The 15,950-nt window shown below is 39.3% G+C and overlaps 1 protein-coding gene across 2 annotated transcripts in view; it reads right to left on the reverse strand.

Annotated features, from left to right (window-relative positions):
- RALA (RAS like proto-oncogene A) overlaps positions 1-15,950 on the reverse strand; it is an 88,467-nt gene that overhangs the window by 40,411 nt on the left and 32,106 nt on the right. Inside the window, exon 2 of one of the 2 annotated variants that reach the window (XM_063708519.1) lies at positions 1,081-1,145. The exons of the other annotated variant lie outside the window; for it this stretch is intronic. The gene's annotated coding sequence lies outside the window, so the exon portion shown is untranslated. The remainder of the gene's footprint in view (positions 1-1,080; positions 1,146-15,950) is intronic. 2 annotated transcript variants of the gene reach the window in all.

Consider the following 15,950-nt stretch of genomic DNA (forward strand, 5'->3'; position numbering starts at 1 on the left):
ACCTCCCAACACACACAGGCACAGGTGGGACTTGAGCTCCTCCTACCCTCAGTGTCTTTTCATGACTATAAAAGTAACATATATTCATTATATATAACTTAGAGAGTAAAGTCAGAAAAAGTCACCTTTGTGGCCCTGACACCCAGTATACATTTTTTTTTGAATTTTTACTCTCTTCTAGGACTATCTTAAACAAAGTAGTCAACCAGTCACAAAGTTCAGCAAGCTAAGAGAAAAATTCCAAGGAAAGCAGGAAAAAGAAAGAGAAAAAAGGGAGATTAAAAAATCCAAATAACTGGATAGGACAAAAACCTTGGGGAAAAATTAATATCTTCCTATTTGTTGAGTGCTTATTCTGTGTCAGACACTTTTTCAACTACGTACTTAATTATCTCATGAAACCCTCAAACAACTTTAGACCTATCATTCACATTTTATAGGTGAGAAAATTGAGCCATATCAAGCTTTAAAAATGTGCCCTAGGACACACTATTGATGTGAAGCCAGGATTAAAAAAAAAAATTCACATCCTAAGTGTTTGCCAACTAAACTTTATCACCACTATGGAAGAAACTAGTAAGAATGACCTTACACAAAGGTTAGAGGCAATTTCTCTTAAACATAAAAAGATAATTCTCATGGGTGGCACAGAAAAGCTACCCAAATCATTTTATAAGGTCAGTGGTATAAAATAGCAATAATCACACCAAAAAAAAAAACAACTACATTGCAATCTCATTTATGAACAGAGAAATTCCATAAAATACCAACACCTGAAATTTACCTCTCAGCACACAAATAATCCATTACTGTATAGTGTGTTATACAGTCGACTCTTGGATAACACATGGATTGGGGTACTGAACCAACTCCTCCAACCCCACTGTGTGCAGTCGAAAATCCAACTTTTGACTCCCCCAAAACTTAACTACAAATGCTTATTTGACTGGAAGCCTTACCAATAACATAATAGTTGATTAACACATATGTTATATGTATTATATACTGTATTCTGACAATAAAGTAAGCTAGAGAAAAGATAATGTTAAGAAAATTTTAAGGAAGGAAAAATACACTTACTAGTCATTAAGTGAAAGTGGATCATCATAAAGGTCTTCATTCTCATCATTTTCATGTTGAGTAGGCTGAAGAGGAGGAGGAAGAGGAAGGATTGGTCCTGCTGTCTCAGGGGTAGCAGAGGAAAAAGAGGTGGAGGAGGTGGAAAGGAGGCAGAAAAAGCAGGCACACTCATTGTAGCTAAAGAAATGCACTGTAATTAGACTTTTTCGCTTTTTCATTTTTCTAAAAATGTTTCTATGTGGTACCAATCCTTCTTCCACCATTTGCTTTAGTTTTAGTGTTTGTATCACAGAAGAGTCTATGTTGTAAACGAAGTCAAAAGCAGTCTTGAATAATAAGAACCCTTCTGCTAGATTATCTAACGTCACTTTGTTTTATGGGTTTGCTTCTTCTAGGACTCCTTTCTCATCACCCGGCACCAGTTCAGAAGCATTGATCTCTATCAAGCAGACTTTTGTTCCCCCTCCCACTTTTTTTTTTTTTGGCACATCCACAAACTCTTTCAAGATTTCCTTGACTGGCTATGTCATAAATCTTGTGAAGTCATACACAACATTCGGACACAGTTTTCTCCAGCAGGAATTTATTGTTTGGGGCTTAATGGCTTTCACAGCTTTTTCTATAACAATGATGGTATCTTCAATGGTGTGAGCCTTCTAGGCTTTCATGATGTTCCTCTATTGGGGTCCTCCAATAGAGTGCTATGTGTAATGAGCCTTCCAGGTCCTTACGACCCCCAATCTAGAAGCTGAATTCAGAGACGTTGTGTTTGGTGGCAAGTAGACCACTTCAGTGCCTTCAGTTTCGACCTCATAGGGTTTGGGGTGGCCAGGGGCATTATCCAATATCAAAAGAACTTTAAAAACCAATCCTTTACTGGCAAGGTACTTTCTGACTTCAGGGACAAAGCATTGATGAAAGCAATCCAGAAAAAGGGTTCTTGTTGTCCATGCCTTCTTGTTGTACAACAACCTAAAGACTGGCAGCTGGTGTTTATCTCTTCCTTTCAAGACTTGGGGATTAGCAGCTTTACAGATAAGGGCAGCCCTGATCATAAACCCGACTGCACTTGCACAAAATAGTAGTTAGCCTATTCCTTCCTGCCTTAAATCCTGGTGCTTGCTTTTCTTCCCTACCAACAGAAGTTCCTTGTGGCTTTTAAAATTTTTTCCAGAATGGGGCAATTTTGTCTGCATTAAAAATCTGTTCAAGCAGATATCCTTTCTCCTCAATGTTTTTCTTAATGGCTTCTGGGAATTCACCTGCTGCCTCTTGGTTGGCAGTAGCTGCTTCTCATGTTATCTTGACATTTAAAAAGCCAAACCTCTTTCTAAAATTATCAAACCATCCTTTGCTGGCATTAAATTCTCCAGCTTTAGATCCTTCACCTTCCTTTTGCTTTAAGTTGTCATATAATGACTTTGCTTTTTCTGGAATCACATTGGAGTCTACAGCTATGGCTTTTTTTCGTTAGACCCAGGGACAGATTGGAAAGGTATGCCTTTCTTACAGCAACCCTGCACCCTCATAAAAGCTGAATTTTCAATATGATAAAAATGTATTTTGCAACAAATGCAAAGCTTCTGTGCCTGCTGCTGTAGCTGCAGTGAAGGCTTCATATATTTTTCCTTTTTTTTTTTTTCTACAATGTCCCTTACTCTGGATTCATTCATCTTGAAATGATGGGCAATCACAGCTGAAGACCTCAATCTATGGTACATATCAGGCAATTAAACTTGTTTCTTGTAATGTTGACTTTTCTCTGCTTCTTGGGAGCACTTCCAGCATCACTAGTAACATTTCTTATGGGTCCCACGGTGTTATTTAAAGTTTACAGTGTTGTACAAACACTACATTTACTGGAGAGATGAACTGCTCACACAGAGATAATTAGTGTCACATGGCATTTGAAGTAGGTATTTGCAACATTTGAGCTCAATAATAGCAACAGGAGGTAGTTATAAAATTATTACAGTAGTATCATATGCACTACAGTTAATTTTATGCAGTTATAATTTAATACTGAATCTTTACATTGGTTTACATTTCTCTTGACTGCAAATGGCACCACATATAGTTGTGTTTGTATGTGATATGATTTGGTTGTGTCCCCACCCAATCTCATCTTGAATTGTAGCTCCCATGATTCCTACATGTTGTGGGAGGGACTCAGTGGGAGACAACTGAATCATGGGGGCAGTTTCCCCCACACTATTCTTATGGTAGTGAATAAGTCTCACTTAGCTTGGCTCTCTCACTCTCTCATCTGCCACCATGTAAAATGTGCCTTTTACCTTCTGCCATGATTGTGAGGCCTTTCCAGCCACAGGAAACTGAGAGTCTGTTAGACCTCTTTTTCTTTATAAATTACCCAGTCTTGGATGTGTCTTTATCAGCAGCATGAAAACAGACCAATACAGGAAACTGGTACTGGTAGAGTGGGGTGCTGTCATAAAGATACCCAAAAATGTGGAAGCGACTTTGGAACTGGGTAATGGGCAGAGATTGGAACAGTTTGGAGGGCTCCAAAGAAGACAGAAAAATGTGGGAAAGTCTGGAACTTCCTACAGACTTGTTGAATGGCTTGGACTCAAATGCTGATAATGATATATAGACAATGAAATCCAGGCTGAGGTGGTCTCAGATGGAGATGAGGAACTTGTTGGGAATTGGAGTAAAGGTGACTCTTGCTATGTTTTAGCAAAGAGACTGAGAATTTTGCCCCTGAACTAGAGATCTGTGGAACTCTAAACTTGATGGCGATGATTTAGGGCATCTGGTGGAAGAAATTTCTAAGCAGCAAAGCACTGAAAAGGTGACTTTGGTGCTGTTAAAAGCATTCAGTTTTAAAAGGGAAACAGCATAGAAGTCTGACAAATTTGCAGCCTGACAATGCAATAGGAAAAAAAAGCCAATTTTCTGAGGAGTAATTCAAGCCGTCTGCAGAAATCTGCGGAGCCGAATGTTAATCACCAAGACAATGGGGAAAATGTCTCCGGAGCCGAATGTTAATCACCAAGACAATGGGGAAAATGTCTCCAGGGCATGTCAGAGACCTTTGCGGCAGCCTCTCCCATCACAGGACTGAGGCATAGGAGGAAAAAATGGTTTCATAAGCTGGGCTAAGGGCCCCCCCACCCATGCTGTGTGTAGCCTAGGGACTTGGTGCCCTACCTCCCAGCCACTCCAGCTATGACTAAAAGGGGCCAGGGTACAGGTCGGGTTGTGGTTTCAGAAGGTGCAAGCTCCAAGCCTTGGCAGCTGCTTCCACGTGGTGTTGAGCCTGTGAGTGCACAGAAGTCAAGAACTGAGGTTTGGGAACCTCTGCCTAAATTTCAGAGGATGTATAGAAACGCCTGGATGTCCAGGCAGGGGCAGGGCCCTCATGGAGAACTTCTGCTAAGGCAGTGCAGAAGGGAAATGTGGGGTTGAAGCCCCCCAACAAAGTCCCCACTGGGACACTGTCTAGTGGAGCTGTGAGAAGAGGGCCACTGTCCTCCAGACCCTAGAATGGTAAATCCACTGACAGCTTGCACCATGAGTCTGGAAAAGCCACAGACACTCAACATCAGTTCATGAAAGCAGCCAGAAGGGAGGCTGTACCTGGCAAAGCCACAGAAGCAGAGCTGCCCAAGACCATGGGAACCCACCTCTTGCATCAGAGTGACCTGGATGTGAGACATGGAGTCAAAGGAGATCATTTTGGAGCTTGGATTTGACCGCCCTGCTGGATTTTGGACTTGCATAGGGCCTTTGGCCCCTTTGTTTTGGCCAATTTCTCCCATTTGGAATGGGTGCATTTACCCAATGCCTGCATCCTCATTGTATCCAGGAACTAACTAACTTGCTTTTGATTTTACAGACTCATAGGCTGAAGGGACTTGCCTTGTCTAGATGTGACTTTGAACTGTGGACTTTTGAGTTAATGCTGAAATGAGTTAAGACTTTGAGGGACTGTTGGGAAGGCATGATTGGTTTTGAAATGTGAGGACATGAGATTTGGGAGGGGCCAGGGGCAGAATGACATGGGTTTGGTTGTGTCCCCACCCAAATCTCAACTTGAATTGTAGCTCCCATGATTCCCAGGTATTGTGGTAGGGACCCGCTGGGAGATAACTGAATCATGGGGGCAGTTTCCCCCACACTATTCTTTTGGTAGTGAATAAGTCTCATGAGATCTGATTGTTTCATAAGGAGTTTCCCTTTTAGCTCGGCTCTCTCATTCTCTCGTCTGCCACCATGTAAGACATGCCTTTCACCTTCTGCCATGATTGTGAGGTCTCTCCAGCCACAGGAAAAGTTTGAGTCCATTAAACCTCTTTTTCTTTATAAATTACTCACTCTTGGTTATGTCTTTCATGTCAGCAGCATGAAAACAGACTAATATAGTATGCATGTATTTTGATAAATTTTAACTTTTTATAAGATTTGTGTACATGATAGTAAATAATAAACTAGTATCTGCATATATTTAATGCATTCATGATATACCTATCTTGTTTTCAATATTTCTAGGTTATACAGCTCACCTGCAAGTTTTTTCAAATTGTTGTAAATCTGTAAAAAAATTTCCAATATATTTATTGAAAAAATCTGCGTAAGTAAACTATTGTGGTTCAAACCTGTGTTGTTCAAGGGTCAACTGTATTCCAAAAATGCAATATTAGATTAATAGTAAGCATAAAAATACAATCACATGAATGGCCCCAGTAAGAAAATCAATATAATCAATGCAAGTGAAAAGAAAAAGTTATGCAGAGAAGGCAAATTCATTAAAAAAAGAGAGACAGAAAAGAAATAAGCATTGGATAAAATTCAATATTCTTTCTTGATAAGAATTCTTGTGAGTTAAGCACTAGAGACTGCCTCTTATAAGTGTTATGTATTTCTAAAGAAATGGATCACAAGTGGGAGTCATTTTACAATTTTTTTTTTTTTTTTTTTGAGATGGAGTCTCTGTTGCCCCAGCTGGAGTTCAGTGCTGTGATCTTGGCTCACTGCAACCTCTGCCTCCCGGGTTCAAGCAATTCTCTCGCCTCAGCCTCCCAACTAGCTGGGACTACAGGTGCACACCACCACACCCGGCTAATTTTTGTACTTTTAAGTAGAGGTGGGGTTTCACCATATTGGCCAGGCTGGTCTTGAACTCCTGACTTTGTGATCCGCCTGCCTGGGCCTCCCAAAGTGCTGGGATTACAGTCGTGAGCCACTGTGCCTGGCCTTAAATTGTTTTTAATTAAAAAAAAATTTTTTTTAAAGAGGGGGCCATGGGCAGACACATTCAGACTCCCAGCCACAGGCATCCAAGGGCCAAGAGCTGCACATAGCTCCCTTGGAGAGCATGTTCCTTTTATTACTATTTTTTGAGAGTCATTTTTATACAGGAGCCACACTAAACTTATCTGTATTTTTAAAAAATATACATGCCACTAAAGCAAGTGCAACTCATTTTTAAGGAATGCAAATTAGAGAGAACACGCTAGTGAGAGATAGAAGGAAGCTCAGAACTCTTTTCTGGGCTTTAGTACTCCTTTCTGCAGTGGCCAATGAATTAACAGACAACTTTTGCTCATATTTTTGGGCTTATTTAGAGCCTATTTACCCAGAGATTCCAAAAACAGTGATTAATAATAATAGCATAACACACAAATTACCAGCAGTGAAGGGAGACAGATGCTGTTCAAAGAAACTCCATTTTCTCTTGGCTACGATAAAATTATGAATCATGTAGGGTAAGCTGCATTGTGAGTCATAATTAAGTTAATAACCAACTACAGCCTGCTCACTACTGTTAACTCCTTTTCGTGAAAGATAAAAGTGTATTTGAAAAGTACAAAATCTTAAGTTGAAGTTATACAAAACATAATGTGAAGTTACAAACTAGGGGGAAAAAAAAAGACTTGACAATTCCCTGAAAATCATAAAACATCTTGTAGCACTTATATTTTTCTTCCTAAGAGTACTGAAAAATCTAAATTTAAGATTTGATCATATTTATTTTTTATTTTTGAGACAGAGTCTCTCTCACTTGCCCAGGCTGAGGGGTAGTGGTGCAATGCAATCTCAGCTCACTGCAGCCTTGACCTCCTGGGGTCAAGCAATCCTCCTGCCTCAGCCCATTTCATCCCCACCACAGCAGAACCACCATACCTGACTAATTTTTTCGCTGTGTTTTTTTCTAGAGGGGTTCTGCCATTTTGCCCCAGGCTGGTCTGGAACTCCTGGGCTCAAGTGATCTGCCTGCCTCGGCCTCCCAAAGCGCAGGAATTACAGGTATGAGCCATCACACCCGGTCCATATCTTAAAATTTTAAATAATAGTAATTTATGAAGTCATAGACTTAAAAGTTTCAGTTCATATCAGACAACTGATTACACCAAAAACATACGCATCTGTATGCAGTCTGCTTGAGGCAGGCTCGGTCGTGCACGCCTGTAGTTCCAGCTACTCAGGAGGCTAGGGTGGGAGGATTGCTTGATCCCAGGATTTTGAGGCCAGCCTGGGCAACATGGTAAGACTCCATCTCTAAAAAAAATTAAAATAAAAAAACTAAAAATAGCCTAGAGGGAAGATTCGCTTACAGGTGTTTTTAACCAGGAGTATGATTCAGAATCAGGTTTTTAAAAAATGCATTTACTCTGGAACCATCCATGAAGATCCTAATTCACTGGTCAAGGATGCAGACAGTGTGTGTGTATATATATATTTTGTAAAAAACTGCCTAGGTAACTGTAGTTCATATCTCTGGTTAAAAATCATCACTGTGTATATTTATAAAGTGAAACCATATAAAACTGCAAACATTATATATATATATATACATACAAAAACAGCAGTTTCCTATGGTTTATCTAATAGAAAGTGGCTAGGGGATAAAAATATCCAACAGACTGAACATACTACTTTGCACCAGTGCTCTTTACTAAGTTCTTTATACTAGTTGTTCAAAGTATTGATAACACTAGGCAAGAAATGGGCAAAAATATACCCAGACTTTGTATGGGGAGGTGAGAGGGTCGGAGAGGCGGCTGAAGGAGAAAAAGGAGCAAAGTCATGGATGCCACAGTGCAAACCACTGTTATGTCTGGGATGAAGACCACTGGGGTTAATGATGGAGTGAGATGGTAATAGAAGACACCAGAGAACATTAATTTAAGACAAGCCCTGCATTTAGCAACTGTCGTGTGCTCAAGAAAGGGACAACGCTCCTCAGTCATTTCCAACATGTCTTAACATCAAGAATGTGGACTAGAATGCATGTGCTATTAATACTCTTAACTCAAAGAAAGAGAAGTAGGAGGAAGAGTACCCTCTCTTTAAGGGACTTAGTGGGTACAGTCATGGCTCATCAGGAATGAACTAGTATCACACAGGCTGGGCATCAGGCCCATGCACAAGTAAACCTCCAGTCTTTTAAAACTATCATTAAAAGACAATCATATTTAAAATTGAAATACTAAACACATGCACCTACATTCAAACTAGTGGTTGGAAGCAGAATTGTAGCATTTCATTAACAATTTTTTTTTTCTTTTTTTGTGGAGACAGGCTCTTGCTGTGTTGCCCAGGCTGATCTTTAACTCCTGGGCTCAAGCAATCCTCCTGCCCCAGCCTTCCAAAGTGCTGGGATTACAGGTGTCAGCCACCATGTCTGGCTGCATTTCATTATCACTTAAGGCTTACAGGCCTCAATTAATATAGAGGACAGGTTAATGACCAAAAAGATAATGTTTAGAAGGTCCAGACCCCACAGAAAGTAGGGCTTTCCTGGGACCGTCTCCAATACAATATCCTTCAGTATACTAGTTTATTTCTTTCCATTTTACAATTTTTAACAAGTTGCTTTTATGTTTACCTAGAAGTTTCATTGAACAATTTTTAAAAGTAAACATAATGAAATTGAAGAATCACAGAAGGAAGCCTTAAAATAATCCAAACCCTTCATTTTTTATATGAGGAAATAAGGGTTCGATAAGAGTTACATCACTGGCATGAAGTTCCAGAGAGTTGTGGTGGAGTTAAAATGAACTGGGCTGGGCGTGGTGGCTCATACCTGTAATCCCAGCACCTTGGGAGGCCGAGGTGGGCAGATCACCTGAGGTCAGCAGTTCAAGACCAGCCTGGCCAACATGGTGAAACCCTGTCACTACAAAAATACAAAAATCACCTGAGCATGATGGCAGGTGCCTGTAATCCCAGCTACCTGGGAGACTGAACGGGAGAATCGCTTAAACCCGGGAGGTGCAGGTTGTAGTGAGCCGAGATCACACCACTGCACTCCAGCCTGGGTGACCGAGCAAGACTCTGTCTCAAAAACAAACAAACAAAAAAACACAAAAACAAACAAACAAACAAAACTGGAACAGAGCCAGGATGGTATGATCCAAGAGATTCTATATATCCATGCCAGGGTAGTCAGATGTGACATCACTGGAAACTCCCCAATGACTTTTGAAGTGAACAACCCTTACCCTCATCCCTTCACTTTATCCCAAAATCCAGGGTCCAGATCAAGAGATGGGCTGAGCATGTTTGTTTTACTTAGTAACTGGTACCCACTTCCACATTCACCAATCTGTCATGCTGGAGGACTGAGTTTAAATAAATGAGCCAGAGTTCAACTAACTTCCTTCAGGATTAGCCACAATATAACCTAACAGTTTCATGTTATGCCAGGTGTTCAAAAACACGGTCTTGTTGCACAGTAACAGGTGCTGTATGAAGACAAAGAAACTTGTTACTATAGACTCTTAACAACAAGGCATTCTGGTTGCCAGATAATTGGCTGCAGCTCATAAATTACCTTTTTTTCCTTTCCTGGGTTCTTGTTCCTATCAAAAATCAGTAGTAGCATCATAGAGTCATAACTAATCCCAAATTAGTGAGTCTTAACTCTAAAGGATTGAAAGAAAGACAAATAAAATGCTAATGCTCTTACATGCTATAGGATTTTAAATTGAGAAATAGCAAACATGAATAGATGGGACCTGTATTTGCTTAATTCCAGTAGACTAAATACTTTGGCCTAAATAGAGTTGTCAATCTCATAAACCCAAGAAATACTCAGAAACAAGAACATTCAAGTAACTCTGAATTTTGAATTGCTAGTTACAGTTCACTTGACAGGATGCAACTATAATGTACAAGGCTTGGGAATAAATTTAAGATATCAGAATAGGGGTTTTGACTCTGCCACTACAAAAAACTATATACTCACTAAAACACCAAAGGGACTGATGCAAATCCCCTTAGATAAATACTGCCTGCTTTTTTATGTAAGTTCAGCTGATCACAATAAAAAGTGAAATTAGTTTAACTCAGCTTACTTAAAATTCTTCAGAGACTCCACATTGCTCATAGGTGAAAATCTAAATTCCTTAATTCTGCCCCTGCGCATTTCTTTTTTTACTCCTCTCCCCTTAATCTTTATATGCCTTGATCCTGATGTATTCTGTAATTTCTATTAATAATATAATTGTGGAAAATTTGGGGAAGTTTGGGTTAAATTATAATAAGCAAAGTGAAACAATGATACCAAGTAAGGTTAACAGACTCTGTAGGGACTGGCATGACATAACTCAAAGAAACAGAAGATATACTTGAAGTGACTTTACAACAATCAATTATTTTCCAAATGCTATATTCAGATCTACATACCTTTTTAAGAAGAACAATAAACTGGAGTTACAGTATGAAAAAAAAATTAAGAAATGGGAAAAGAAAAACCTTGGTTATCAAAAGCTTATCTAGCCACTATGTTATTCTATATAAATTTTAGAATTATATTTGGAGCAGCTTTATTGAGGTACAACATACGACAAACTGCACATATTTAAGCCTGTTCAACTGTAATCCCTCCCTTTCCTTTCCCTCCATCTCCCCTCCATACACTGATCTGCTTTCTGTAAATATAGATTAGTTAGTACTTTCTTCAGTTTCACATAAAAGGAATTACACAATATGTACTCTTTTATCTGGCTTCTTTCAGTAAGCATAATTTTGACATTTATCCCTGTTGCTTGTATCTATAGCTCATTTCCTTTTATTGCTGAGTAGTATTCCATGGTATGGATATCTTACAATTTGTTTATTCATTCACCTGTTGATGGACACTTGAGTGGTTTGTAGTTTTCAGCATCTGCTGACAAAGGTGCAAAAGGCAATTCAGTAAAGAAAGAATCACTTTTTTAACAATGATGCTAGAACAATTAGATGCAAAAATACAATTGCAAAAAAGAATTTAGAGGTTGGGCGTGGTGGCTCATGATTATAATCCCAGCATTTTGGGAGGCCAAAGAAGGAGGATTGCTTGAGCTCAGGAGTTCACGACCAGCCTGGGCAACATAGTGAGATACAGTCTCTACAAAAAGTAAATTAGCTGGGTACAGTGTGGCACACGCCTATAGCCCCAGCTGCTTGGGAGGTTGAGGTGGGAGAACTGCTTGAGCCTGGGAAAGCGAGGCTGCAGTGAGCCATGATCACACCACTGCACTCCAGCCTTGGTGACAGAGCAAGATCCTCCCTCAAACAAACAAACAAACAAACAAACAAAAATTTAGATTCACATATAAACCATATACAAAAAAATTAACTCAAAATGGATTGTTTCTAAATGTAAAACCTAAAGCCACAAAAGTTCTAGAAGAAAGCATAGAGTTAGGCATGTGACCTTGGGTTAGGCATTCGATGATTTCCTAGATACAACGTCAAATGCAAAATCTATCAAATTGATAAGTTGGACTGCATCAAAATAAAAAACTTCCAGTCTTTGAAGGTTAAGAAAATGAAAGGATAAGTCACAGACTGGGAGATAATTTTTACAATTTAAAACTAAAATTACTGAGGAGAAGACAAAAAGAGGCAGATTTGGCTCACTAGCAAGATCTTTCCAATTACTTATTACTGTAAAAATCGGAATAAACTGTCTGTAAGCCCCATCAAAGAATTCAAACAGATAAAGAAAGAGGATTGGAGACTGAGCTGATTAAATTCAAATACCTTCTTATTCTATAAATACATATTTTAGCCATTTCTAAGACGACCAATTTAATGCATATTTGATAACATATTATTCAATGGTGAAAGAAGCAATTATGTTCTTGATTCATACAATTCAATAAAAATGTTTTCAATTAAAACATTTTTACTGATAGGGTGATGTGACTGTGTACATAAAGGTAAAGAAAGTTGTTCAAATAGAACCCCCTGTGAAGTGTCCTCTGCCTTCCAATTGCTCTCCAGCCTTCAATGGGCTTGTTTCATTGTTCCCCAGTATTCTGGATATAACTTCTATCAGTGCTACTCATTAAATTAATTATTGGGAGCTGAGAGCTGTCTTTCTCAGTTCTGTAATCTCAGCATCTAGCACAGTATATGAAAATAACTAGTACATATTCAGATGGAAAAAAACCCTAAACTCTAGAAAATGATTTTGTAGAACAGTTCATCAGTATTGGCAAAATTCTGAGACATCCACCCAGGAGGAATAGGAACTCTGCTTAACGCTGTTTTATCACCTGGAAGTACAATGTACTACAAACAAATTAAATGCTGGTCTCAGAAGCTATAAGCTACTACAAGACTAATGTTCAAAAAGGTCCTAAAAAATAAAATGGAATTGTGAGGGAGAATTCTGCTGAGCTGAGGTGACACTTCATATAATTATTCTAAATAAATAAATTCTAAATAAATTATTCTAAATAAATTATTACAACTAGGTAGGAGGATTATAGGAGCTCAGGAGTTTGAGACCAGCCTGGGCAACATAGCAAGATCTCATCTCTACTAAAAATGTTTTAAAAATTGGCCAGGCATGGTGGCACACATCTGTGGTCTCAGTTCTCAGAAGGCTGAGGTAGGAGAATGGCTTAAGCCAGGTAGTCAAAGCTGCAGTGAGCCATGATTGTGCCACTGCACTTCAGCCTGGGTGACAGAGCAAGACCCTATCTCAAAAAACAATAATAATAGGCCGGGCGTGGTGGCTCACGCCTGTAATCTCAGCACTTTGGGAGGCTGACGCAGGCAGATGATAAGGTCAGGAGTTTGAGACCAGCCTGACCAACATGGTGAAACCCCGTCTCTACTAAAAATACAAAAATTAGCCAGGCATGGTGGCGCATGCCTGTAATCCCAGCTACTCAGGAGGCTGAGGCAGGAGAATCGCTTTAACCTGGGAGGTGGAGGTTGCAGTGAGCCAAGATCGCACCACTGCACTCCAGCCTGGGCAACAGACCATCTCAAATAATAATAATAATAATAAAATTAATTAATTCAACTACATCAAGATTTGACTACAAAGAAATTCAAATCCTCTGATAGGCATTTACTAAAATCACTCTAGAAAGTAGCAAACCTCTGTAAAACTTTTCTTGCTTCTTACCTTATACAGGTATTATGAAGTTTAGGAGTCTGAGGAATATTAGAATTGCTTTATTCTTATATCCACTCCAACAGGTTTATGTTACTCCTATGATTACAGCAACTGAACAATTTTTGCAAATTAACTGAGGATTTGAATATCCTAGTCATCCTTGAGAACCCAATAAAACCAATGGACCTTCATCCTAGAAGCCCTACTATGGTCCTGTTTAAAAACTAATGCAAATATCATACCTACAATTATTACTTTTGGTGAATTTGTATGTGAATTATTAGTAAGAATTGATATGGGGTGGGGAATGGCTATTACAGTTTGAATGTTTGTCCCAACTCATGTTGAAATGTAACTGCCATTGCCACAGTATTAAGATGTGGGACCTTGAAGAAGTGAGTAAACCATAAGAGGCCACCCTCATGGGTGGGACTGGTGCCCTTATAAAAGGACAGGTTCATCACTTTTCACCTTGCCCTTTCACCCTCTCTTGCTCTGCTGCCATAGGAGGACACCACATTCCTCCTCCCTAGAGGATGCAGCAATAAGGGACCATCTTGGAACCAGAGACTGAATCTGCTGATACTTTGATCTTAAACCTCCCAGCCTCCAGAATATGAAAAGGAAATTTCTATTCTTTACTAATTACCCAGTCTGTGGTACTTTGCTCTAGCAGCAGGAAATGGACTGAGACAATGGCTATCAGTGTCATGATTATCCACAGAAAATTAGTGATAAGAATATTTATTGTAACATTATTCATCATAGTAAAAAATTATGGATAGCCATGAACCATAAAACAGTCATTTAAAAATGACACTGAGTACTGAATAACACTGAAAAACGTTCAGAAAATAAAAGCTGCTTACAAACAGTATTTATATATTAACTTTATTTTGAACAGATATGTATTACTACAAACATGAAAAAATTAGATAGCAAAATTAAAGTTCACTAAGAGTAATCTGAACAAGGGAATATGAAAAATGTTTAACTTCCAGGGCTTTCTGCCTAACTGTATTCCAGTTTTCTACCACAAATGTTACTTTCGTAATCAGGAAAAAAAAAAAAAGCTTAGTGAAAAAGGAAAAATATTTAAAATATTTGTGGTTAGGCTCCAATATAATCAAACTGTCACAAATAGCTGCTTCAGCAATTGTAGAAACACCGGTCACATGACACGGAGTTTTGCAGACACTCAAGTGGATCAGTGTGGTGAGGAGCCTCCAAGATGGCTTCCAACAATCCCCACACATCCTAGTATTCACGCCCTTATGTAGGCTTCTATGTTGTACCAGGGTCGGTCTGTGTGACAAATATACAGATGTTCCTTAACATACAATAGAGTTACATCCCAACAAAACCACTGTTAGGTTGAAAACATCATAAGTCGAAAATGCATTTAATACACCTAGCCTACCCTGAACATGCTCAGAAGACTTATATTAGCTTACAGTTGGGCAAAATCAACTAACACAAAGCCTATTTTATAATAAAGTGTTTGTTGACTATCTCATACAATTTATTGAATACTGGGTTGAAAGTGAAAAACATAATGATGGTACACCATTGTAAAGCTGAAAAATCCTAAGTCGGGGACTGTCTACGATACAGAAGTAAAGGCATGTCACTTCCAAAGATTAGGATATAAAAGGCTGAGGCTTCTGTCCTGGGCACTCTGTCTCATTACTTTCTACAGGGGAAGCCACATTATGACTAGTCCAAAGGAGAGGCTGATGTGGCAAGGAACTGAAGCCTCCTGCCAATAGCCATGAATAAGATACGAAGCCGACTCTCTAGACCCAGCCAAGTCTCAGAAGTCTGCAGCCCTGGCTGACACTTTGATTGCAGCCTCACGGGAGATTCTAAGTCAGAACCATCCAGCTAAGCCGCTTTCACACTGCTGACCCACAGGAACTGTGGTAATAAATGTTTGTTGTTTTAAGCAGCTAAGATATTGGTAATTTATAACACAGCCCCAATAGATAACTATATAGTTAGCTTACAGTTTGAGACTAGGGCCCCTTCCAAGAACCCGCCTTAGGAAAAAGCACCGAGACTGCAAGTCTAAATTCAAAGTTCTGATTTTCTATGTGGTTTGACCAAAACCAGAAAAGGGGTCTTACTACCTTCTTCAAAATGTTCAATTCCCTAGATTTGATACCTATTTCTTCCCCTCTCCCACTCATATTTCATCCTATCTTTTCTTCAGTTACTGTAAATCTAAGGGTTGGCAAACTCTTTCTAGTAAAAATTTTAGGCTTCTCTGTAGCACTACTCAACTCTGCTGCCATAGTTTGAAAGCAGTCACAGACAATACCTAAATAAATGCACAAGGTTATGTTCCAACAAAACTTTATTTTAAAAACAGGCAGCAGGCTGAATTTGGCTCCAGAGCTGGGGTTTGCCAACCCCTGCTATAAATGAAACTGATCAAGATCCCAGTAAGCCCGATGCTTCCACTCATGCCGATCTCATTCCCTCTAGCCAACTCAACAGA

Source organism: Gorilla gorilla, chromosome 6 (genome assembly GCF_029281585.2).
Source record: "Gorilla gorilla gorilla isolate KB3781 chromosome 6, NHGRI_mGorGor1-v2.1_pri, whole genome shotgun sequence".
NCBI lineage: Eukaryota > Metazoa > Chordata > Mammalia > Primates > Hominidae > Gorilla > Gorilla gorilla.